General features: G+C 42.0%; 1 protein-coding gene and 1 non-coding gene across 2 annotated transcripts in view; one reads left to right on the top strand and one right to left on the bottom strand.

The window, feature by feature from the left end:
- LOC102790594 (sodium/potassium/calcium exchanger 3-like) overlaps positions 1 to 24,045 on the bottom strand; it is a 72,582-nt gene that overhangs the window by 34,498 nt on the left and 14,039 nt on the right. The gene's annotated exons all lie outside the window — the stretch shown is intronic.
- Positions 1,838 to 1,910, top strand: trnat-ugu (transfer RNA threonine (anticodon UGU)). Its single transcript has one exon. It is a non-coding gene; the product is annotated as a tRNA-Thr (tRNA).

A 24,045-nucleotide genomic window follows, 5' to 3' on the forward strand; every position in this document is an offset into this window, starting at 1 on the left:
AGATAATTAGTGCAGTTGTAAGTGAGGTCACTGGGATGAACCCTTAACAGCTGCTGAACCACCCCGGCTCTCTGTGGTACATTCCCACACCGACACACAAGCTGAACACTCGTACGCACCCGAGACACATAGAATCACAGCACACGAGTGCACAGGGGCTTTCATTGTTTCCCTTTCTGCAATCATCCCGGTTTTCCTCCTCTCCTTCGCGATGCACAATCAGTGGCAGTCAATGTATCAATCAGCAATCAGGCTTCAGCTTGCTGGGGACACATTCTGCCTCTCCTGCTCCGTGCCTGCTGCCTGCATCATCCCGTGCCAGTCTAATTTCCCAGGCAATTTGGAGGGAACCACTGTGGGCTCTGAATCAATGAACATGATTCCTCTTTGTTTCCTTGTGCTGGAACTCTGCAGCACCATGGCTTCTCCTTTATAAAACGCTGAACATGTTTAGACACACAAGCATATCACACTGACTGATGCACCGTAGTATATCCATCTTCTCCCTGCACAGACTCTCATTTGCACTTCCTAGCTTTCTTCTGGATCCTCTCTGCTAACAGCAATGACAGCAGACTGTCTCCTCTTCAGTTCTTCCTTGTGTAATGCATCAAATATTTGGAAAGCATAATCCCATAAAACTTCATATCATACACAATATCATCAAATATTATGTTTAAAGAAAGAAAATAAAAGGAATGAATAAAGTGTTAATATTTAAGTGTTAAGTGTTTTTACTCTCACACATATTGTAACATGAAACAAATGGACCTTTAAAGTTACCAGTAGTAGTAAGCACTGTAATGGTTGGTACTGAATGCAACCCCTGACCGTGTTTCAAACCCTGACATTACTTTTACTGTTAAATTTCTGTCGACATCACGGGTGAATTGAACCGTAGGTGGACGAATGCTGACGTTTGCACAAACAATAGCTGCTTATCAAGCCCCCTCTTACCCAGCAAGGCAGTGTTCATATTACTGCACTAAACAAAGCAACTGTATGAGTCTTTGTTTTTAAAATTTGATAATAATTCGATCCTGCGACCACACAATCAGATTACTACCACATACCCATTTTTAGAATATACAAATACTTTCAAGTAATTTACGTTTATGAGATACGTGTTTCACTTGTTACATAGCTTCATCTTTTCATCCTGGTGTCATGTTCCATTATTCTAGTAGATTTTGTTTGCTTCTATAAACAGAGGATATCTTTGCAATAAGCGATAGAAAATACAATCTCAGTTCCCAAAACATCTGGATGCTGTTGAAAATGTAAAGCAACACAGAATGCAATGATTTGCAATTCTTATAAACCTATATTTTATTCACATGGTATAGAACGGCTCATTTATAATTTGATGGAAATAAAATGTCTCAAAAAAGCTGGAACGGGGCAACAAATATGGTAAATGGCCTGTATTTATATAACGCTTTACATATCCAGTCATCCAACCATTCACACATTGGTGATGGCAGCTACATTGTAGCCACAGCCACCCTGGGGCGCACTGACAGAGGCGAGGCTGCTGGACACTGGCGCCACCGGCCCCTCTGACCACCACCAGTAGGCAACGGGTGAAGTGTCTTGTCCAAGGACACAACGACCGAGACTGTCCAAGCCGGGGCTCGAACCGGCAACCTTCCAATTACAAGGCGAACTCCCAACTCTTGAGCCACGATCGCCCCAAATATATCATCAAGATATTCAGAGAATGTGGAGAAATCTCTGTGCACCAGGTACAAGGTTGAAAATGAAGATGCTCGCTGGGTGGCGCTGCATTAAAAACAGGTTTGATTATGTCATGGAAAGCTCAGATCCCAAGAGTCAAGGTTCCATAGCTCAGGGGTCAGAGCACTGGTCTTGTAAACCAGGGGTTGTGAGTTCAAATCTCGCTGGGGCCTGTGAAACGTTTAGCAAATTTCCCACTTGTGGGACTAACAAAGATTTATCTTATCTTGAATCACTTCATGCACTCAGGATCACTCCTGTAAAATGTACTGACATAAAAAACATGAAAGCTGCATCCTCTGGACTAAAGAAGAGGCACGATCTGATATCCTCGTGTTGGTGTTGTTCCCAGATCATCATAGTAAATGTTGTTCCAGGATCAACATTGCAAGTGACCAATCAGAATGTTGTGAGGTCATACTTTTGCGACTTCGGGAAAAACCGCCGTAAAAAAAAACTGTACTTAAGCTGCGAGAAACCGCCTCTGTCCGCCAATCAACGGACCCTAACCCTTTAATAAACACTAAGCAGAATTGATATTGTCCTTGCAACATTGGAATTTCATAAATGCACGAATGGCTTGGCGCGCCAAAGAATAACGTCACAACAATGTGATTGGTCTCTTGCAATGTTGTTCCAGGAACAACACCAACACGACGATATCAGATCATCCAAAAAGAAAAGAGACAACCCAGCTTGTAATCAGCACTCTGGGCGAGGGGATGGGGGTGCATCAGTGCCTTTGGTACTGGCAGCTTGCACATCTGGAAAAGCCTCCCTGCAGTCCAGACCTTTAACCAACTGACAACATCTGGAGCATCATGAAATGAAAAATACAGCAAAGAAGACCCAGGACTGTTGAGCAGCTAGAATCCTCTATCAGAAAAACAATAAAACAACATTTCTCACCCAAAACTCCGCCAGCCGGTGTCCTCTGTTCTCAGATGTCTACAGACTGATGTTAAAAGAAGATGGGATGCTATGTGAACTTTGGTCTAAAAAGTGATTTTCAAACTGACCTTTACAAGCTCAGAACACCCTTCTGTGCAGAGAGACACAGACGTCTGCAATCACGTGACTGCTTGGGTCAGGGGTATCTTAATCACCCCTGTGGGTGCGATATCACCCTCTGCAAACATACGGTAGTAATTACGCTGCTTTATACTGACTGGAAGGACGGTTGGAGTTTTATCCAATAAAGTCTGCACATGTTCACTGGAAAAGTAAGCTTGGATCAGGTAAATTATTCCAATATAATTATCCCAAGATAACTGGGGGTGCGATTCTGCTGACTTTGCTAGAGCAGCTTTGCATGATTCAAAGTTAAAAATAAACATTCTTTATCCTATACTGGGACACTCAGTTTATCCTCTGTGTGGAATTAACAGTTTTAGCTCCTCCCCCTCCTTTGAAGCCAGCTTTCTCCTGATTGGCTGCTCTTAATACACAGAACTAAACAGGAACCTGAGATGATCATATTTGGGATCATAACACCGAGCCAAGAGTAGAGTACAGTGGAACCCCGACTTATGAATACCCCATTTAATGAAAAATTCAAGTTACAAAGGCACTTAATGGCAATATTTCTGCCCGTGTTACAGCAAAATGCCCGCTAGTTCTGATTGGCTGAGCCCAGAAGGCCTACATTGCCCACAATGCCTTCCGAATCATGTGACAACCCCCTTTCATAATTGCGCTTTGCTGTTCCACTTGAACGACGTATTGTTGTTGCAATTAGCAATTAGCCTATAGCCTATCGTTCACTCAAAAGGCGCGATGGGTGCTTCGACCTACGAAACTTTTCAACTTACGAAAGACCCTCGGGAACGAATTAATTTCGTAAGTCAGGGTTCCACTGTACTTCCATCTCTGGAGCCGTGCACAAAATAAAATAAAGAAAAGTTTAACAGGTCTACAGATGCCATGTAATAGAAGATATGCTGTAATAGAAGGCAAACGATTGAAGCAATCAGATATATTTGTTACTAAATGTTCAAATATTTCGGCTGCCTCGTGATTTCAGCACCATTGAGGACCTTGCACTGACTAACAAACCGTGTGTTATTTATAGAGAAAGGGAAATAACAAGGAGGAGGTGAAGTGTGAGGCCATGCGCTGATATCTCGTCCTGGAACTCTCCTTCAAACATCTACTGTACAAATCCCAGTGGACGTCCACGCTCGCCATCTTTACCCCCACCTTCTCCATCTTTCATGTTTATTTATAACCAGCATGGAGCAGGAATTGTAAAAGTGGAGTAAAGCTTGAAGTCTTTGGGGACTTCTTGAAATCTCTGCCGCTGAAGTATAAAAAAAGCAACCAGGAAAGTCTCTGCCCCGACTGTGACTGTGTTCCTTCACCACTTCTGCCCTGGACCACTGCCTCGCTCATCTCATGCCATCATTAGCTGTAACACGCATAGCTTGGTTACACAGAACTAATCAGCAGCAACAGCTGGATGTTCACTTAATTTTCAGATGCTACCACATTTGGCTGAGAGTGTGGAGTGCTAATAAGTTTAGTTAGCAAGTAACCGACTGAAAAATACTAGAATTTCACAGCCAGCCGTGTTATTTGTCAAATAATTACATTAAAAATGTTTGAAACGAACCCAGTGTCACAAAAATGACAGACAGGTTCAGCTCGCTGACTGGAATTAGCAGACAGAAAGTGGCAGAAATTGTCACAGCACCAACTTTAAGCTTTAACAGCATCCAAATAAAAATGTTTCTGGGTTATTATGAAGGGTGAATTTAGAGGAGGGTAGAATCAGTGTTGCCAACTCCTCAGTAAGGAAAATCGCTATTGGCTGTCCTAAAAGTCGCTAGAAGTCGCTAAATGACGTCACTGCCTAATTTGCATAATTGGTCATGCTAATATAATTGTAACCTACGTTGTTGGAGAGAGAAATAACATCGTGGAAGAGACATAAAGTGAGTAAAAAACGTCCTAAATGCATTTAGAGTTTATTTAGACCTACGAATTAAATTTCTTTTAGCAATTATTGTTTTTTGTAATGTCACAATTCCAACCCTGCTCCTTTATCCGGGCTTGGACCGGCAAAAGTGACCCGAAATAGGCGGAGTGGTGGAGTTACTTTGTGTGTGTGTGTTTATAAGTAGTTTTAAACCTGATCCACAAAACAGCATAACGGTAAAAGAAAAACTGACTGCGTTACAGTCAGTGCGGGAGCAGCGGCTTCGCTCATGCACGATTCATTTGCAGTTCGGACGCACAGGTGTGAATGTCTCCTGCCCTGATAGCAGCTGGGGGAGGACTATCCTCCGCCCGTGAACGCTTTGGCACGGGCGAGGTGCCCCCGGCAGCACCGCTGCTTGTTGAGAGTAAGAGCGATACACGCTTTCACGTCAAAAAGACGTCATAAATAAGTCTCCAATAACACCAGAAAAAGTCGCCAGATTTGTCGCTAGTCGCTTTTTAGAAAAAAACACGCTAAGGGGGCCTGAAAACTCGCTAAATATAGCGACAAAGTCGCTAAGTTGGCAACACTGGGTAGAATGTGTTTTGTAACAGGCAGTAAGTTGGACATTTTAACATGGGAGTCTCCAGTGGCCACTAGAAGAACTGCAGTTTTTCCACTTTGATGTTTGCTTCACTTTTCAGACCCAGAAGTTGCTGCTTGATCCAGTCGAGCCGAGTCGCTACATGGCAGTGTCTGCATGAATGCAATGCTTCCTGACTGTACACTTCAAATCCTAAGAAAGTCGTATTGTGGATGAAATAATGGGAATTTCTGTTCTTTCTGCAAAATGACTGGGATCTTGATAACTTTGTGAACTACGAACTACGTGTAACTTTCAATCGTCTAGTCAGTTCAAGCTGAATAACGTGTGTATATCTGTCTGAGGTTATGCACTCTTGCCATGTCAACATGTTAATACGGTATTATTTTCCAGGCACCCTAAGACCACCTGAAAAATGGTAAAAAATCATATTTTGCACGGTTGGATCTTAACAAGGCTCCAAGAGCAGTTTATTGAAAACGATGTTTAAACTGAAACAGGCTGTGTTACAGCTGATCAAACCCCCCAAAACAGAAATCAAAGTTCCAAACATGAACTTTGGAGTAGCTCCACCGTTATTGTTGATCACTTCAAAAAATTTGCAGCATGCTTGATGCAAGTGTTTCCATGAGGTGAGTGGGAACATTTCTCCAAGTGGTGAAGATGGACGCACGAAGGGCGTCTACTGTCTGGAACTGTTGTCCATTTTTGTAAACTTCCCTTGCCGTCCATGCCCAAAGGTTCTCAATTGGATTTAGATCAGGGGAACACGCAGGATGGTCCAAAAGAGTGAGGTTATTCTCCGGGAAGAAGTCCCTTGTCCTGCAGGGATTGTGTACTGTAGCGTTGTCCTGTTGAAAACCCAGTCGTTACCACACAGATGAGGGCCCTCAGTCATGAGGGATGCTCTCTGCAACATCTAGACATAGCCAGTGGCCTTTTGGCATCTCGTGATGCTCCATTGTTCCACTGAAGAAAAAAGCACCCCAGACCATTATGGCGCCCCCTCCACTGTGGCACATAGAAAACATCTCAGGTGGGATCTGCTTGTCATGCCAGTAACATTGGAAACCATCAAGGTTACATTTTTTCCTCCATCAGAGAATAAAACTTTCTTCCACCTTTTAAATGTCCCATGTTTGGTGCTCTCTTGCAAAAGTCCAAACGGTCAGTTCTGTGGTAGTTCTGTGTTTAAGTGGCGTTCAAGGAGACGGCCTTAATTTGGGTCGAGGATCGTCCAGTGTCTTGACGGACAGCCGATTGGCTCAGTGCTGGTGACATTTTTTTGGGTTGACTTTTTTGTTCCATAACCCTCAGGGTCATTTAAGAAATTCCCAATGACTGTCTTACTGCGTCCCACCTCAGCAGAGATGGCGTGCTGTGTTAATCAACCACGCTCGAAAAGCGAATGTGTTTTTTGCCTTTAACACCAGAACGTCATGACAGTGTGACTACCTGACAGAAATGACAATGAATCCACATTTTTGCACAGGTTTGGCCTTTTAAAGGCATGTGGTGCTAAACTTTTGATCAGCTGTAAAACAGCCTGTTTGAGTTTAAGCGCTGTTTTCAATAAATTAAATGCTTAAAAATGTTCTGCCTCACTCCCATTTCTTCTTGTTGCATGTTGAAGCTCTACTTGGAACCTTGTTAAGATCCAACCATGCAAAATATGATTTGTTTGCCATTTTTCAGATGCTCTTAAATGTTGGTTCAAGACTGTATAAACACAAGTATTTCTGCCTTAATGCTGAACTGCAACTCACTCAGTTTTAAAATATCCAAAAGATACATTAAAACAGATTTTTTGCATAATTACTCTCCAAAGATTTCTCTGTGTTAGAAAAAGTTGACAGCAAATGATCTGCAGACTTTGGCACTCGTGTGTTGGCTTCATTACGGATACGTCCTCTTGTGGCTCTCTGCTGTTAATCCCAAACTGAGGGACACTTCAGTGAATGTGCCGAGCCTCCTTAAAGTAATGTTTCACCTGACAGGACAATGCTCCCCAAAACCTACTCCTACCCGGTGATGATGCCACATCTCCTGAAAAAGACAACCTTCAGGCTTCAGCAGGGGATGGGGAAGCATTTTGGGAAGTGGGTGCAAAAATTGTTCGAGTTTGTGAGCATGAGTGCAAAATTCCACCGCTGCTCCCTTCTTACTGATGATATAATAGTTTCAGGCTGTTGTCATGGAAACGCAAAGGCACTGGCTGGCTGGATTTGACGGGGTGGGGGGGTGGGGGGGGATGATAAGCAGAGGGGGCTGTCTAACTGCATTTGGAATTTGAATATTTGAATGCCAGGCTCCCATTTGGATTGAAGTGCACTGCGTGTGCGTGTGCGCGCGTGTTTGTGTGTGTGCAGATGCTGTTTTGCTGTTCTGATGACTGAGCATATTACACAGTTTGCTACAGACCTGACCGACCTCTGGAGCCAAGGCTGAAGAGAGGATTTCTGTGTGTGTGTAAATGACAGACTGAGAGGCAGCAGAGCAGCACAGACCAGAGAGCAGATGGACAGCATGAACAAACAGCTGGCGAGGTCATTTGCTTGACTTAATTCATACAAATTTTTGGAGTTTACTCACGTTGAGTTATCTGTACTTTTTCTCCCTCGGTGTGCAAAACTGTAAGAAATTGCAAGTTCTTCAATTCTGGCTTTTATTAAGCTTTGGTTCCTAATTTGAGCAGCAATCGATGTTCAGACTGTTTCTCTCAAACACCTCCAGCTAATATTGGGAAACTAAGGAAGAAACGAAGAACAAATACTTTGTACTTTGCTGACATTTTAAAGTAAATATCTGCACTTTCTACTCCTGACCTTTTTTTCAAAAGACTATTTTTAAAAGTAGGAACAGCTCACTGACATTTGCTAAACTGTAAATTCATTCGTGTAATGTTCTCATTCATTTGAGTGTTTTTTGAACATGTGCATGAAGTTTTTATTCATATTGTGAAAAATCATGAAAACGAACTTTTTTGTTGTTCAAAGTGTGCATGAAAAGGATCGGTCAGTTTTCGTAGGCAACACTGGTTAGTTTGCAACGCTGTGGTGAAGTTTGCAGGAAAGCAAGAGATGTTCCAAGAGAGAGTCTAAGACCTGACTTGAAAATATAGACACAGACAAACAGGCACACACAGACACAAACATGCATCCTCATCCTCATCCACACATATACAAAGACACACAGAAATGAGCATTGTACGCACACCCACACTCCCCAAACATACTCTATACCCCCAGGTCCAGGTACCATCACCCCCAGAGGGCCAACCAGTCTGCAGACCCAGGAGATGGTTCCCTTTACTCTGGGGTGGAGACGAGCAGACCACGCCACGGCCGCTCCTAAGAACCCTGAATGTCTACATGTATTTAAAATTGAGAGGTGGGCAGCAACACCATACCCCTTCCCAGCTCCCCGCTGACTCCGATCGTTACCCCCATTCCCGGGAATCCACCAAGGGCAGGGGGCCCATGCTCCTCCAGACGGGCCACCCGACCCCACCGCAGAGGAAAAACTACACCCACCCCAACATTCAGAACGGCTCATTTATAATTTGATGGAAATAAAATGTCTCAAAAAAGCTGGAACGGGGCAACAAATATGGTAAATGGCCTGTATTTATATAACGCTTTACATATCCAGTCATCCAACCATTCACACATTGGTGATGGCAGCTACATTGTAGCCACAGCCACCCTGGGGCGCACTGACAGAGGCGAAGCTGCCGGACACTGGCGCCACCGGGCCCTCTGACCACCACCAGTAGGCAACGGGTGAAGTGTCTTGCCCAAGGACACAACGACCAAGACTGTCCAAGCCGGGGCTCGAACCGGCAACCTTCCGATCACAAGGCGAACTCCCAACTCTTGAGCCACAATCAAGTGAAATCCTCTACAGTCTGTAACCTGTGTGTTTTTCTCACTTCTGCACAATGAATTATTCACTCTGATCACTCTGTCATTTAGCAAAACGTTTACACGGTTACTAAGGTGCCAATTTTATGCAGAATAATGCCTCAGTTGATCTCCATTAGCAAGTCTGCAGAGCTGCACCGAAGATGAATAAAAATGAGTAAAAATGCCATTAATGAATTCCCCACTAACTCACTCCACAGAGAGGTGTGAAGAGCAGCACATCTTCTCTGCTACTACACCCAACTTCCACCGTACTAATGCTCAGTTCTCCTGACTCACTAACTCTCCTCCATCCATCCTCCTCACTCATTGTCTTCATTCAACAGCTCCTCAAAGTACTCCTTCCATCTTTTCAACACACTCTCTTGAATCTTTTTCTTCTTCCCTGGGATTCCAGTCTCAAATACAACACACTATAAACCTTTTCCTCCCAGTACTCCTATTTTCTTCATTATATCCCACTTTTTCTTTGCTAACCTCTTGGCGCACACAATCAACGCAATCATAGGGGTAAAAGCAAAACAACACCAGCCGTAGAAGACAAGCAATTAAGTAACAATAACTAAACAGGAAAACTAACCAAGACACAGAAATAAACTAAACACAGAGAAAAGACACAAAAAGAAAACTGATCATACTAAGAAACTCTAGTTATAAGTTCTAGTTATGTTCTGCAAAGAGGTGACAGTGAAAATTTAAACAAACGAAGAGAAAATTAGAGAAAATTATTAATAAGCATTCAAAGTCCATAAACTCAAAATCCCGGTTTTTGATCTTAAACATTCCTCACCAATTTGCTCCTGCTTTAAAGATACAGTTTTAAAGATCAGCAAAAAGTGAGTCATAGAAAATCAAAGCACTGACTCATTGGAAAGAACAATCCCTGGTTTGACTTTTGATATTGCTGCACTGCCACAGACTCACTATAATCAGACAGAGTGCGGGGGCCTCCTCTCCACCAGTCAACAGGTGTTTGGTCTTAGCCACATGTATGTAAAGACTGCTCACACCGGCCTATAGTTGCAGTGAAGACCAAAGAAGGAGTCTAAACTGAGTTGTGGCCAGTTTAAAAAATGAAATAAAACTGTGATGATGAGCAGGTGCACAGTTTAGGTGGTTCAATAAACGGGTAAAGCTGGAGTAGAGCTGGTAGGTTTTTACCTTTGCTTTAGGCTTGTTTTCAGCTCAGCACTTGCTGTTCTGGTGTGAATGTGTTTATGTTTTTAAAGTAGTGCATATTGTTACCTCAAACAGCACTTCTGGGACTCTACCACATCCTCAACCATGCAGAACAATCCAGGACAGCGTGTGGCTGTTTCAACGTGACCACAACAGCCACAAAAAACATTCATGAGACTTCTGAATTGATAGAGGAAGATCACTTCAACATTATTTCCCAAAACTTCACAAGAATGCCGAACAGCAGGGAATGATTCAGCTCAAGAAACGTGAGAGACCGCCACACCTATACGGGGTTACTTTGAGTGATTACTGCATGAATAAAGTCCCCTGACTCACGAATACAGACAGATTCATCAGAAACGGATTCACGATACTTTACAAATGATCGTGTGAATTCTTGACTTTGACAACCACAAAAAAAGTGAACAGTGAACAAAAACATGAACTCTTGACATCTGCAAACAAAGATAAGATGGCTCAACCTTTACAGGAACATGATTAGAGAAGAGTTACAACAAGAAGTTATGATGTTGAATAAAGAGGAAATTTGACAGCGATACCAGACGGTAACAAACAATCACATGATACATATTCTATCATCAGTTCAGTCCACCAGTCAGTCAGAACTTCTTCATGGCAACCTTTCTTTTATTTTGTGCAACAAACACAAAACACACATACAAGCACCACCCATGCACTGACCACACTGAAGAGGAAATAATGCAGAAAAAGAACAAAAAACCCACAAGAGAGTCCTGCAACGACTGCAAAACGTAGTGGAAATAAATGTGGTCGTGAGAAAAAACGTGATGCAGAGCAGGTGTACAGTTTCTCCCAGTGTATAAACTGGTACCCTGACGTTTTCAAACCAGCACATGACCTGATTCTGGTGTATTATTCTGGTTAAACAAAAAGGGAAATGCATCTAAAATAAAAGCATAACAGGCACACGATGATTTCATTGCACTGTCGCCTCACAGCAAAAGGATCTTGGCTCAAACCTGCCAGCTGAGGCTTTTCTGTGTGGACTTTGCATGTTCTGCTGGTGCCTGTGTGGGTTCTCTCCGGGTACTCTGGGTTGATTGGCTGTAGGTGTGACCGTTTTTCTTTTCTCACTGTGTCAGCCCTGTGGTCGACCTGTCCAGATGCACCCAGCCTCTCACGCTATGACAGCTGGGATAGATGCTAGCCTTTTATGGCTGAATTAGAGCAGTTAAACAAATGTATGAAGGAAGAAGCGTTTGTGCTACAAATAGGGCTGCTACAAACGATTATTTTGATAGTCGACTAGTCACCGATTATTTTTGCGATTAGTCGACTAATCAGATCATGCATCCATTGGACGTAAAACGGACAGCTTATTGCACCAGCAGCATCTGCTCTTATATAACTATCATTAGCTTACAGCTTTAAGTGTTTAAGGTATGTGCTAACTAAAAATAAAGACAAGATGATAGTTTATTAAATTTTAATGAAATGTGCAGATTGTTTCGGTGAAGTTTAATAAACTCACCTGATTTACTCAGGAACAAATAAAATACTGAAAAAAAGCCAAACAATAACATTTTTAAGTTATCTAAGTGACTTATAAATCATGTGTAACCCGAGTAGTGAAAGACGGCGGTGGGTTTGAAAACGATTTGCCGGAAGTCCGGTGTTCACACGGCTCTAGTTAGCCTAGCCCCCGGCTAGCTATCGAGCTAGTGGGTAACAGACGTCTCCGAAAACGTCGGAGCGCTTTTGAAAATATGTGGTGTCTTGATAAACTGAGCAGATATTTGAGGTTTACACAGCTACATTCTCACCTGAAAATATATTAAACGTTTATTTTGTGACCCAGAAAGAATAATAACAGTAATATTAAAACTAACTAGCTGCCGCCATTGTTGGAAACTGAGCTGGGCCGCGCTATGAATTCTGGGACACAGCTTCTTCTTCTTCGGGGTTTAACGGCAGCTGGCATCCTTGTACATGCAGTGCTGCCATCTTCTGTTTCAGTCCGTTATTACACTCTTAAATTCTACTACTTATTCCTGCGTCTTTTGGGATCTTACAAAGCTTCAAACGACGCGTCGACTATTAAATCAGTCGTCGACGATTTTGATAGTCGACGTAATCGTGACTAGTCGACTAATCGTGGCAGCCCTAGCTACAAAGTTTAAAGGTCAAATCCTACTGCAGTGATTTTTTAAAGTGCTTTTTGTTAGGAGAGCCTAAGAGCAGATAATTTATCCTTTAGTTGCGTGATTTTCTAGCTTTATTATAATGGCATTAAAACATTTCATATTTTACAAACAGCCAGAAGAATAAAAGTTGTAAAATAATAACAGTAATGACAGGATAACATCTCTTCAAACTGCAAGAATCGTAAAAAAAAAATCATCCGTGTGATGTGATATTGAGCCGATGTGAGAATAGCTCAGGGTAACAGTCCAGTGTATTCACAGCTGGCGAGAGTGGCCATCCTGTGTGCCGCCTCCTGCACGAGATACTCCACACGGAGCACGCCGCGAGCGGAGACAGACTGCTACACATGCCATCTGATCAGCTTTGTCTTTGAGCTATTCTTTGGAGAAATCTCTAAATAAAAGAGGGGGAAAAACTAACCATGTCACAGCTGGCGTGAACACATATTTGTTTTCAGTTGAAGGGAATAAGATCACTGATGCGTGGCTCAATCGTCTGACAAAAAAAACAAAAAAGAAGGTCTACTATTTACGCTCAGCTGTAGCGTGAACACAGTCATCTCCTTCAAATGCAAGCTGAAATGTGCCTTTAACCATTGCATCTCTGTTGCGACAGAATAAACAGTTTGGAAGGGTGAGAACGAGAAAACGTTTTTAAATGCAAAACAGATCCTTAAAATAGCTGCCTAACTTTAGCTGCTGCACCATATGACTTGGAGCAAGGCATTCTGGGAGTTTAAGTTGACTGAGGTTGGGAAGCGGCTTTGTGAAGAGTGTAATGATGACACAGGACGAAGAGGGGTGACGGTCGCTGTCACCTGCTCTGATGGAATCTCGCACTCACGAGGACAACAGGCGTCGCGGCACGAAACGACGAAATTAAGAAACAAATGATTAAAGTTTCGTTCCCACCCATCGGGACACGTAAGGGCTCATCCTCCCGTACATCCCGCGTGTACGCTGAGCGCACGTGGAGAGCTCGGGGCCTGTTCTGCACATGCTCAGTGGGCGACGATGATGTGGGCTGACACATCGCATGTCGTGAGCGTGGTTATTGTGCTGAGCAATGTGTGACATTTAAGGGCTCCTGCTTTTTGTCCCTTCCTGCGTTGTTTGTAGCATGAACACAGTGTCTCCACAAACATCTACACACACAAACACGCACTTATATCACAGGCATGCATGGTCACATCTTTGTATTAATAACAAATGCCTCTATATTTATTCTGCTACAGCTATTGATTGATTGAATCTTTATTTTGAACATGTTAAAAAAGTACAACAACATAGAATTAAAAGAGACAAATAAACAAAGCAAAACAAAAAGAAAACGAGCAACCACAACTACAAATAACTTTCATGTTCAAAAAGGAGCAGGAAGAAGCATAAGCTTATTTAATCCCACCCCTTTTCCACTATCAAGAAATCTATAGACTACAGAAATACCTCCTTGCAATTACATTATATGTCATGTGTATTTTTTTTTAAATTATTATTCTTTTTTTAAATTTATATATATATATATATATATATATATATATATATATATATATATATATATATATATGTTTCTATCTATCCATACATACGTATATACACATACGCACATATACACATTTTCAATAACCCCATTAACACCTCAAAGGATACACAACCTACAAATATATATATACCCATACCAACATACCCGTGCGCCCGCACACACATGAAAATATTAGACAAGAACACCCTATCAAATCTCTACCTCTTCCCTGTACCCTGTAAAAACCATCTCCTTAAACTGCTTTTTAAACTGCGCCATGCTCGGACTTTGCTTTATATCTTTACTTAGTCTGTTCCACAGCTTCACTCCACACACAGAGATGCAAAAACGTTTTAATGTTGTACGGATACGAGGATGTTTTAAATTTAATTCCCCCCTCAAATTGTATCCCCGTTCCCTTTTAGAAAATGAGAAAATGAACCAGATCTGTGAATTTTAGAATTTTTGAGTTTAAGAATAGTGGATTTGTATGATCTCTGTAACCAGTTATGTTTTAAGTTGATGTATTTTTTGAGGATGGGATAATATCTTCACCTTAAACCTGCTGTTACAATTAAAAGAATACATCCTGAAATATAATATGAGCATTATTAAAAATCAGGCTCAACAAACAGTGATGCAGCATCACTCAGCAAGACAACACACACTCACGAGTGCATTAATAAGAGAAGCTGCGTCAGGCTCTCTTGGATTTAGTTCAGCAGGAAACTGACAGATCAAACACAAAAACAAGTTCCCTTTGCAATAATTCATCAGAGCCCATCATGAAGCCACGAGAGTTAAAAAAACATCAGACGTTTTACAAGCTGGGAAACAAATCACCTTTTTAGTTTTAATCTGCTGCAAAAATCTCCACTGTACCATCATCCCTTACGATAAAAGTCTGCACTGGACTGAAATAAATGATTTCTTGAAGTAAACCCAGCAGCTTGTGTTTGTTTGTTTGTTGTTACTGTTCTCTCAGATCTCAGTGATTAACTTGGCGAGTACAAAGCTGTTATTACAGTTAGAAACGATGCCAGCACAGCTGAAATGAAGCTGCAAGTCAGTCAGGACCACTATAATCAAAAGAATATTGGCTGCAGTAATTTATATTTGGCTTTGTGGGTCTGCTCGTCCCAGCAGCGAGAACATTTCTGACTGAGTCTGAAGCAGCATGAATAGGAGCAGCTGAGGGGGTGTAGGGTTGCAAAGTGGTTTGCAGATGTGCAGCAGCTGCAGGCAGGGTAAAGCATATCACCTGAGCCATCAGCTGATGTAGGCTGGCCTTGAGATCAGCTGATCAGCTGCTCGGTTTTGAAACAGCATTTCACAAACCAATGGGTGATGTCACAGTGGCTCCGCCCACCATTTAAACTGTCTGCGGGCATATTGAAATCCACAAAAGCTTGTGATTTCATGGATGTGCTCTTGAAACTTTTTATCATTATGTATTGTATAAAGCTGATGCAAAAAAAATGAAACAAGAAATCACAAGATGACGGTGTAATCTCAACGGCGGTTTCTGTGAAGGCGCCAATTATCAGCTCCGGCACAGAAGATCTCTTCACTGAGGTGGCACCAGCTGAAAGTTTTTGGTTCCTGCGGTTTCTAAAATAACCAAATCCCTTCACGTCACGTCAACGAGATCAATCCGTGCAAACGTGGTGCAAGGTTTGGGCATACTGACGGTGACTCACTGTTAAACAGTGTATATCGCCATGGAAACACAGGCGGCCCAGCGAGCTGGTTAGGTTCAGTCTGTTTGGAGCTTACCTCCTCGTGACTCATCTCTGTGGAACAAAAAATGGCAAAACTGCTGCATTTAGATCAGACGAATGAGAGCAGCGATTCAAACTCCACTCATGCAGTAACTGACAACACGTACATACGAAAGGCAGCAGACGCTCTGAGATCCAGGTCGACTCCTGTGACACGTGTTTGCAGCTTCGCCACAACCCTCGTCCTCTCTGGATAAACCTGCAGGCACCATGAGAACAGCATCTGAAGAGTTTTAGTTCTGTGCTGACATTTTTCTTATGAGTGACTGGAGGAGGAGATTGTACCCACATTCCCATTACCTCAGCAGGAGGGCAGCTTAGCTTTGAATAGAAAATCTTTCCACATCTGTGGCGACACAGGACTGCATCCAAAGTTTGACACCAATAACTTTCACATTTACACCGTCTGCACTTTTCCTTCACTTCTCGAATCTTTTTAACACTTTTTATTCATTTTTAATTACAATCTGACTCACCCGGGTTTTCTCGACAGTATATTAACATAACCCTACAATCAGCTGAGTGTACAGTAAATATTCTGTTGGTTGGGGCTTCTTTTATTACTCTGCTTTATTGACTGTCTTGCACTACAGATGTGTGTCACTTCATTTCCCATCGGAGGCAGATGTTATCTAATATTAAAGGTACCCTGAGGAATTTTTGTTGTAAACAAACAAAAGCTCAGATCAAGTTCACTGCTTCACGCCTGTGAGGAAGCGTGAAGGAAATCACTTTTGACAGTTTTCAAACTGCCGGACACTTCGACAGGCAGAACCTCTCTGCAGTCCTGATCTCGTTGACGTTTAAGTCAGTTTGCATGTGGCATCTCGCGGTGTTTTACCTCCTTTACTTCAATTTGTAGCACATTTCTGCCGTTAATAACGCAACAGGCAGCACGGTGGATCAGTGGTTGGCACAGTTGTCTCAAAGAAAACAGGTCAAGGGTCTGAACCCTGCCAGGACGCTTCTGTGTGGACTTTGTGGTTTTTTAAACGAGCTCCGGGTTTCGATAAAAACAGGTGGAGTTTCACAAGTAGTTAAAAAAAACACAGTGAAAGCAGTAGATGTGCTGTGGTCAAATGAGTCAGCTTTACTTTGGAGGGTTTCTAACTGAGTGAAGTCACCCAGAAGCTTCTGCACGGAGGTCATCAAATCCTCTACGTATTTAGAAAACGTGCTTCAGTAGCTCCTTTATTTTCTTTACTGTTATTTAGGCGACCTTTTTCCAGTCTTGTGCTGTGCAGTTCTGCTGACGCTGTGTGAATTGTGTTACTTTTGCTTTCATGTCAGCTTGAATCGGTTTGGCCATTCTACTGGATACTTTCTCTTCTTTGGACGATTATCTGAAAATCACAGAGATGGTTCTGCAAGAAAACCCCCGATCAGCAGTTTATGAAATACTGACCAGCTTGTCTGACACCAACAACCACAGCAATCCAGTTAAATCACCTTTCTTTCCCAGTCTGATGCTCAGTTTGAAAATCACCCTCTTTCTGTCCTCTTTCAAACCGTCTGTCTTCTCCGTCCAAAATCTGAACATTGGCTTTCTCAAGAGAGCGACCTTTGCATCTGCATCTGAAGGATAAAGGTCACTCTTTCCAGGATGCCAGTGTTCACATTTTGGATGGATAATACAGATGGCTTCAAAGAGGACTGAAAGAGGCCATCTATGTCCGCTGTGAACAACCATCCTTGAACAGAGGGCGGAGCTTACGACACAATACATCACATGATAGGTTGAGGCAAGGTTTCACCCAAAGCCTCTGCTGAGGTTTTCACACCTTGGCTGACGTGATGAGATACAATCGTTGGTGTGAAGGGACAACTCCCACTAAGGTTTAAACACCTGGGACTCTCCAGCATTTGGTTTTAGAACTGAAGAAGCTTCTCAGATGAAACGTCTTTAAGAAACTCAAAGAAGTAGAGTCGCTTCTCTTTCCAAGCTCCTTACAGTCCTGCCTTTACATTAAATATCATTCATTGTGTTTCAGTCCCAGAAAGACTAAATAAAGGCGTGGTGTGGTGGTGCATTCACCACAAATGTGACGTGAAGTTTCTGTACAACACATTTACATTCAAAGTCTATGCAAAGACTTTGTTTCACTGAATTGGTGCCATATGATGTCATTCTGCATCTGTGCAAGTTAAAAATATTTCTTGGTCACAAAAGCCTGAAAGAGCAGCGATAGGACCTTTTAAACTCACTACATTTACCGTTCTATGTTATTCTGCTTTTTACTACTTTCCTTGTTACTTTGTAGATTTTAAAAATATAAATCCAAAAATATAACACACTGTATTATTATTTATAGTTAGCAGCATCTCCTTGATTACGATCATCTTGAGCTGCAACAGTCATTTATATAAATTCATTTTAACCAATTGAACAAACAGTATATTTATATGATTGTGCATCAGAATTATTTATGCTTTAGATGCATGTATAGTTGTATATTAAGTATATGCTCACAGTATAGCAGATAATAGTATATAGTACATAGTATAGTCATAGTACATTTGTACTATGACTTAGATAGAACTGTTTTACAACTTTACTTTGTTTAAACTCTTGTTCAGGCTTTTTCAAGTAACCACACAAAGGTCCGAGGCAGCACATCAGCCTTTTATCTGATGATTTCGACACTTGTGATTTTAATGATGTTTTTATTTCTGACGATATATTCCTGTTTTTTTCCCCTAACCCTAACCATCAAAAATGAATGTCTAACTCTAAACCCAACCATAACCACGTGCAGAGATGGGCAGTAATGTGTTACTTGTAACGTGTTACTGTAATCCGATTACTTTTTTCAAGTAACGAGTAAAGTAAGGGATTACTATTACTTTCCCGTAGGAACGCTGCGTTACTGCGTTACTAAAACCGTGATATTTTTGCGAGAATGTCTCATGACAGTGACGTAAGCGAGTGCGACGTTCGTGACAACAGCTGTGTGCAGATCAACAATGGATCATATATCGAGTGCAGAGAGAGTATGAGCGTGCAGCGTTTAAAGCGTGGAAGTACTGACCTTACTTTGAGTTTGATTCCATAAAAAGTGACAAAAACATTAGTGTCCGTTGTGCGTGGGAAGAAAACTTCTTTTTACAGCGAAAAAACCCCTAAACTTCCAAACAAGCACCGAGTAGCTACGACGTAATGGGAAACTCAGAGAAACTCGCGGATTCTTCCACTGACCGCTGCACACCTGCACCAGGGTAAACCTCCGCCTACCCCACTCCTGCTTTACAGGTGAAAATAGAGCAACAGGACCGCTAGTCTTTGACTTTATTTATTTTCTGCTCTGTTTTACTTGCATCTATTTGAAAGACTGAGTGTAAACACAAAAAATATTTTATTTTATGTGCTGGAATGTGCAGAAAATAGGTTTAAATGTTAAACTAATTTCTTCAAGTCAGAGAATGTTGCATATAATTAAATTTTTGCTTGAAGTTAAAAAAAGTTAACGTTAAAAGATTAAAACTAATAAAACAAGTTTTAAAAAGAGACTTTTCCATTTGATTACATTTTGTATGATGATTATGCAGAAAAAGTAGAATTGGGCTGAAAGATCTATCGCTTTATCACCTATTCAGGTTGTAAATCGTGTTTTTAAAAAGTAACTAAGTAACTAAGTAATTAATTACTTTTGAAAATAAGTAATCAGTAAAGTAACGGGATTACTTTTTGGGGGAAGTAATCAGTAATTAGTTACTGATTACTTTTTTCAAGTAACTTGACCAACACTGACCACGTGTAACTCTGTCACTAAAACCACATTTTGAGTCTCAAAAATGTCTTCAAACTTACAGGGACCAGGATTTTGGCCCCCGTAAGTATAATAAACTTCCAATTATCCAATTATTATCCACACACACACACACACGTCTTTTCAATCAGCAATTAATCTCCAGCATTTTACATGTAAGGAACCAGATATAGTTTTCACTGGCTGATGTTTCAAAGCTATGAACAGACAGGACTTTATAATCAGCTGTACATCCATCTGTTATTTATGTTTACGTGTAATCACTTCTCTTTCTTTCAGTAGGACAATAATTCAGTTTAGCTGTTTACAAATGCTTCCCTTGGTAGAGCTGAAACTGCCAGCTCTACCATTCGGGAGCCGTGGATCTGTCAGTCATCATCAAAGCCTCCTGGTCGCTTGGCATCTCTGTGCGAAGAGCTCATCCTCAGAAAAGGCAATCTGACAGATTGAAATATTCATCCCCATAAAGCAAATCAAACACCTTATCAAACACTCTCTGTTCTTTTAATCTTTTAGGTGCTGCTGTGTGGCACATTCATGCTGCCTGGCTTCAAAACGATCTCCACAGAAGTCAGTTTTTAAATTTACTGCAAACCACGAGTCTTTGTTAGTGTCACACCAATTTAAAATGAGGGAGAAGTACTTTCTTTATTAGGGAATTCCATCCATCCATCCCAATAGTCCCACAGCGACAGCAGCTAAACATGGTATTCCTGACATCCTTCCCTCCAGCTGCTATTTCCAGGTATATTTGATGGATCCCAAGGTTTTTATAATATGTGCAGTGACTTCAGGATCTACCCCAGAGCACCAAAAACCCTTAAAAACCTCCTGCCGTCCTGTGGATGTAAAACAGCAACACTTTAACTACAACATCAGGATTCAAGTCCAGGACTTTTTCTTATTTTCTGTTAGCTTTTATCCAAAATACCCAAACTTTAACAACTGAAGCAAATCAAAGAACCAACAGCTCTGTAAGAAGTTTATTTGTACACCCAGTGTGCAGTGTTGGGGAGTAACGGAATACATGTACCGCCGTTACGTATTTAAAATACAAAATATGAGTAACTGTATTCCGTTACAGTTACCGTTTAAAAAGGTGGTATTTAGAATACAGTTACTTTGTTGAAATAAATGGATTACACGGCGGTACTTCCCTGTTTCATATTGTGGCGGGTCAGGACTGTTTGGGTTTTGTTTGACAGCTACGTTCTGTTGTTCCAGGCGGCAGCGTTACGGTTGCCATGGTTACAGGGTGACGCTCTCTCTGCGTGTTTCCTGGGTGAGAGAGCGCCTGTTGTTGTTGTGCTAAGCTAATAGGCAGAATGCTACAGGTATAGCTCTAAAGAATGTAGCATCATAGGCAGTGTAGTCCGTGCTGCAGGGAGAATGGACTGCCATACACGTTATGTGTCTGTGAGCGAGGGAGGGAGAAAAAGGAAAAGTACGAGCTGTCATCGAGCAAAAACGGGAGCTGGAAGCATGTAAATATAATAATAACCACTGCAGCCAAGAAGAGAGCCTGACGAGCCCAGCTGTAAGTAAGCTATTAAGACTCGACTGTACACCGTGTTCGTGTTTTCCTCCAAAAACAATAAGTTCTGTTGGAGCAGCCTTTCAACGCCTCTCTCTGTCTCTGCTAGCAAAGTTGACCCAGACAACAAAGTAAAGCTAGTTTTCAGCTACGAGTCCGACACAGAACCCACCGTATTAGCCAGAGGTCCCTTTACTACGGTTCGGAGCCGCGGACCTTCAGTAACAGTAATAAATCACAGCAATAGTACATTCACGTAGTTGTAAACAGCATGATAATATATTAAGTAATCCAAGTATTCAGAATACGTTACTCTCATTGAGTAACGTAACGGAATACGTTACAGAATACATTTTGGGGCATGTATTCTGTAATCTGTAATGGAATACATTTTGGGGCATGTATTCTGTAATGGAATACATTTTTAAAGTAACCTTCCCAACACTGCCAGTGTGCTGTTCAGAGCAAAACTTTGCAAAGCTTTGGGAGCACGACAGTAAAGAGGGATGTTCGTGGCTCAGGAAACAGCCTCAACATTGCTCAGTCGCAGTCACAACCAGCAGGATGAATCTTTAAAGGTGTGTCAAGTCGCTTTCGCTGCCGGCAAACAACCTGAGCTCTATAATTCAGCAGGAGTAAGATTTCCTCCACACGTGGCGAGCGGATGAACACAATCAAAGTGAGAGGAAAACAGCATGAAATGTAACGCTGGATGAGTTTTGTAGGTGCAGGAGCAGCAGAGTGAGGGAGAACCAGTAGGAGCTGATGTGGAGGGTAGTTTCTGCTCAGCTAATTGCTGTGATGGATTGGTCTTATTCCCCCGAGCACGGAGCTCCTGCTCCTGCAATAACAAGACAAGATGACTTTCCCAATCTGCACATTAGGCAGTTATGAAAGAACTTTGCCTCCGTCTGCAACTGTTAATATGCAACCCACTCACAGTTATTAATGTAATTTTAACAATGGATTTCTCTGAGGAAATCACTCCTCTTTGGGTCAGTTTTGCTTTTGATTGGAGGGCTTTTGTTAGACATTAAAGGAGAAATCACTGGATTCTGCCTTGATTAATTCATCAGCTGTGTTGTGGTGACGCTTACTCAGTTACCTCTGGCATGTGGGGAGGAAGCTGGAGGATGCCCACGTGAAGTGAGGGCATCCTCCAGCCGCCTGTGTATGTATGTGCACATCTGTGAACATCCACACATGTGCACATACACGCTAAGCAAAACAGCACACCCTCTCCTCCTCGCTGCTGAATCCAGGGCCAGCGCCCTCGCATTAATCAATACTATTCTTAACAGTTCATCTGCACACACACAGCACATTTCTCACAGGGAAGCCCTGATTAAGTCATAGCAACCTCCTTTCCTAAAATGGAGCATTGCGTTGAAGCTGAGCTGAGCTGAGAGGAACTTTAATAACAGCCACCGGGGAAAGACCCCTGGAGAGAGCAGTCACGTGTACGGGGTACCCAGACGCTCCGTCTAATCACGCAGCCAATGCTACTGTACACAGAGATGCTCAGGGGGGTTACATTAAGCAATCTGTTTGCTAATGTGCTGCAAATTGAAGGAAAAGCTGTGGGGATGTTTTTGCATGATGAAGTGCATGTGAGCGTGCGGGTTCGTGGCCGTGTGCTTAAAAAGTACATCTTTTCAGATTTACTGCAGATAATCGTTGCCCATTTACTTCTTCTAAGGTGGACTTTTCTTCTTTTCCTCTATAAGTGTAGGGGAATCAAAGTAAAATGCAGCCACTTTGTACTCGATGGTCTGTAGTCACCTCCTTCAATCCTGCCTGGTCTTATCCATGGTAGAAGCTACAGCTGCCTGCGTCGAGCCATATTTAATCAGAGGAGCCACGCCCCAAACTTAATACTTAAATCCGGATAGATGAACTGTTAAAAAAGTGAAGTGAGAAAGTATTTCCAGTAACCCCAAAACACTAGTTGACTAGCTGAACTCGCACTCACCCTCAAGTATCCTTGAGATGTTGAGGTTTTGAATAAGGTGTCAATCTGGTCAGTCCACATTCCTAACCTTAACTAAGCTCTTGAGCTGTTACCAAAGAAATAGAGTGGAGATACGAGCAGAAGAAATACGCTTTGGTTATTTGGGAGGACTCTTAGTAGAACCTATATTCATCAACATCAAAAGGAGGCAATTGAGGTGTTTGGATATCTGAACAAAACGTCTTCTGGATGGACGCCTCTTAGATGAGGTGTTTCGGGCAGGGTCTCCTCTCAGCGCTATGCCAGGACGCACTGGAGAGTAGGGCTGGGTGATATGGCCTAAAATTCATATCGCGATATAATTTGAAGCATGCGTGGTAACGATATATATCACGATATATTCTTTTCTTCTGCATAATGTATTTTCCACACTATAAGGCACACTTAAAATCCTTTAATTTTCTCACAAATCGAGAGTGTGCCTTATGTATGAATTCTGGTTGTGCTTACTGACCTACAGAAATCTGTTAAAAAATGTTTTAGTACAACTTTGGTAAGCCGCGCTGCTTGATGGATTGTCAGAGCATTACGGCTGCCGTAGTCAGGAGCTTCGCGGAGTAATCTGGGTCCAAAACTCCGCCTGCTTCAGGTCCCAAAGTCAAACGAACACTAAGAGTTAAAAACGGTCTAAATTCTTTCATCTTTAATAAAATGATCAGCTTTGCTGCTTTACCAGGTGTAACAATTAAGTTTAACATCCAGGTATCCATGAAAACAGAAGTTATTAAATTTAACGGAGTTAGAAGTTAACAGGAAGTTAGCTCGCTAGCTTCCACCTAAACATGATATACCATGTTCTGACTGAGAGATATTTGAAACGAATTCAAACGTACAGCTCTGCTACCACTTCCAACATAAATGAAGACAGAAAACTAAAC

This window comes from Neolamprologus brichardi, chromosome 6 (assembly GCF_056152115.1).
Source record: "Neolamprologus brichardi isolate AB-2024 chromosome 6, ASM5615211v1, whole genome shotgun sequence".
Classification (NCBI taxonomy): Eukaryota; Metazoa; Chordata; class Actinopteri; order Cichliformes; family Cichlidae; genus Neolamprologus; species Neolamprologus brichardi.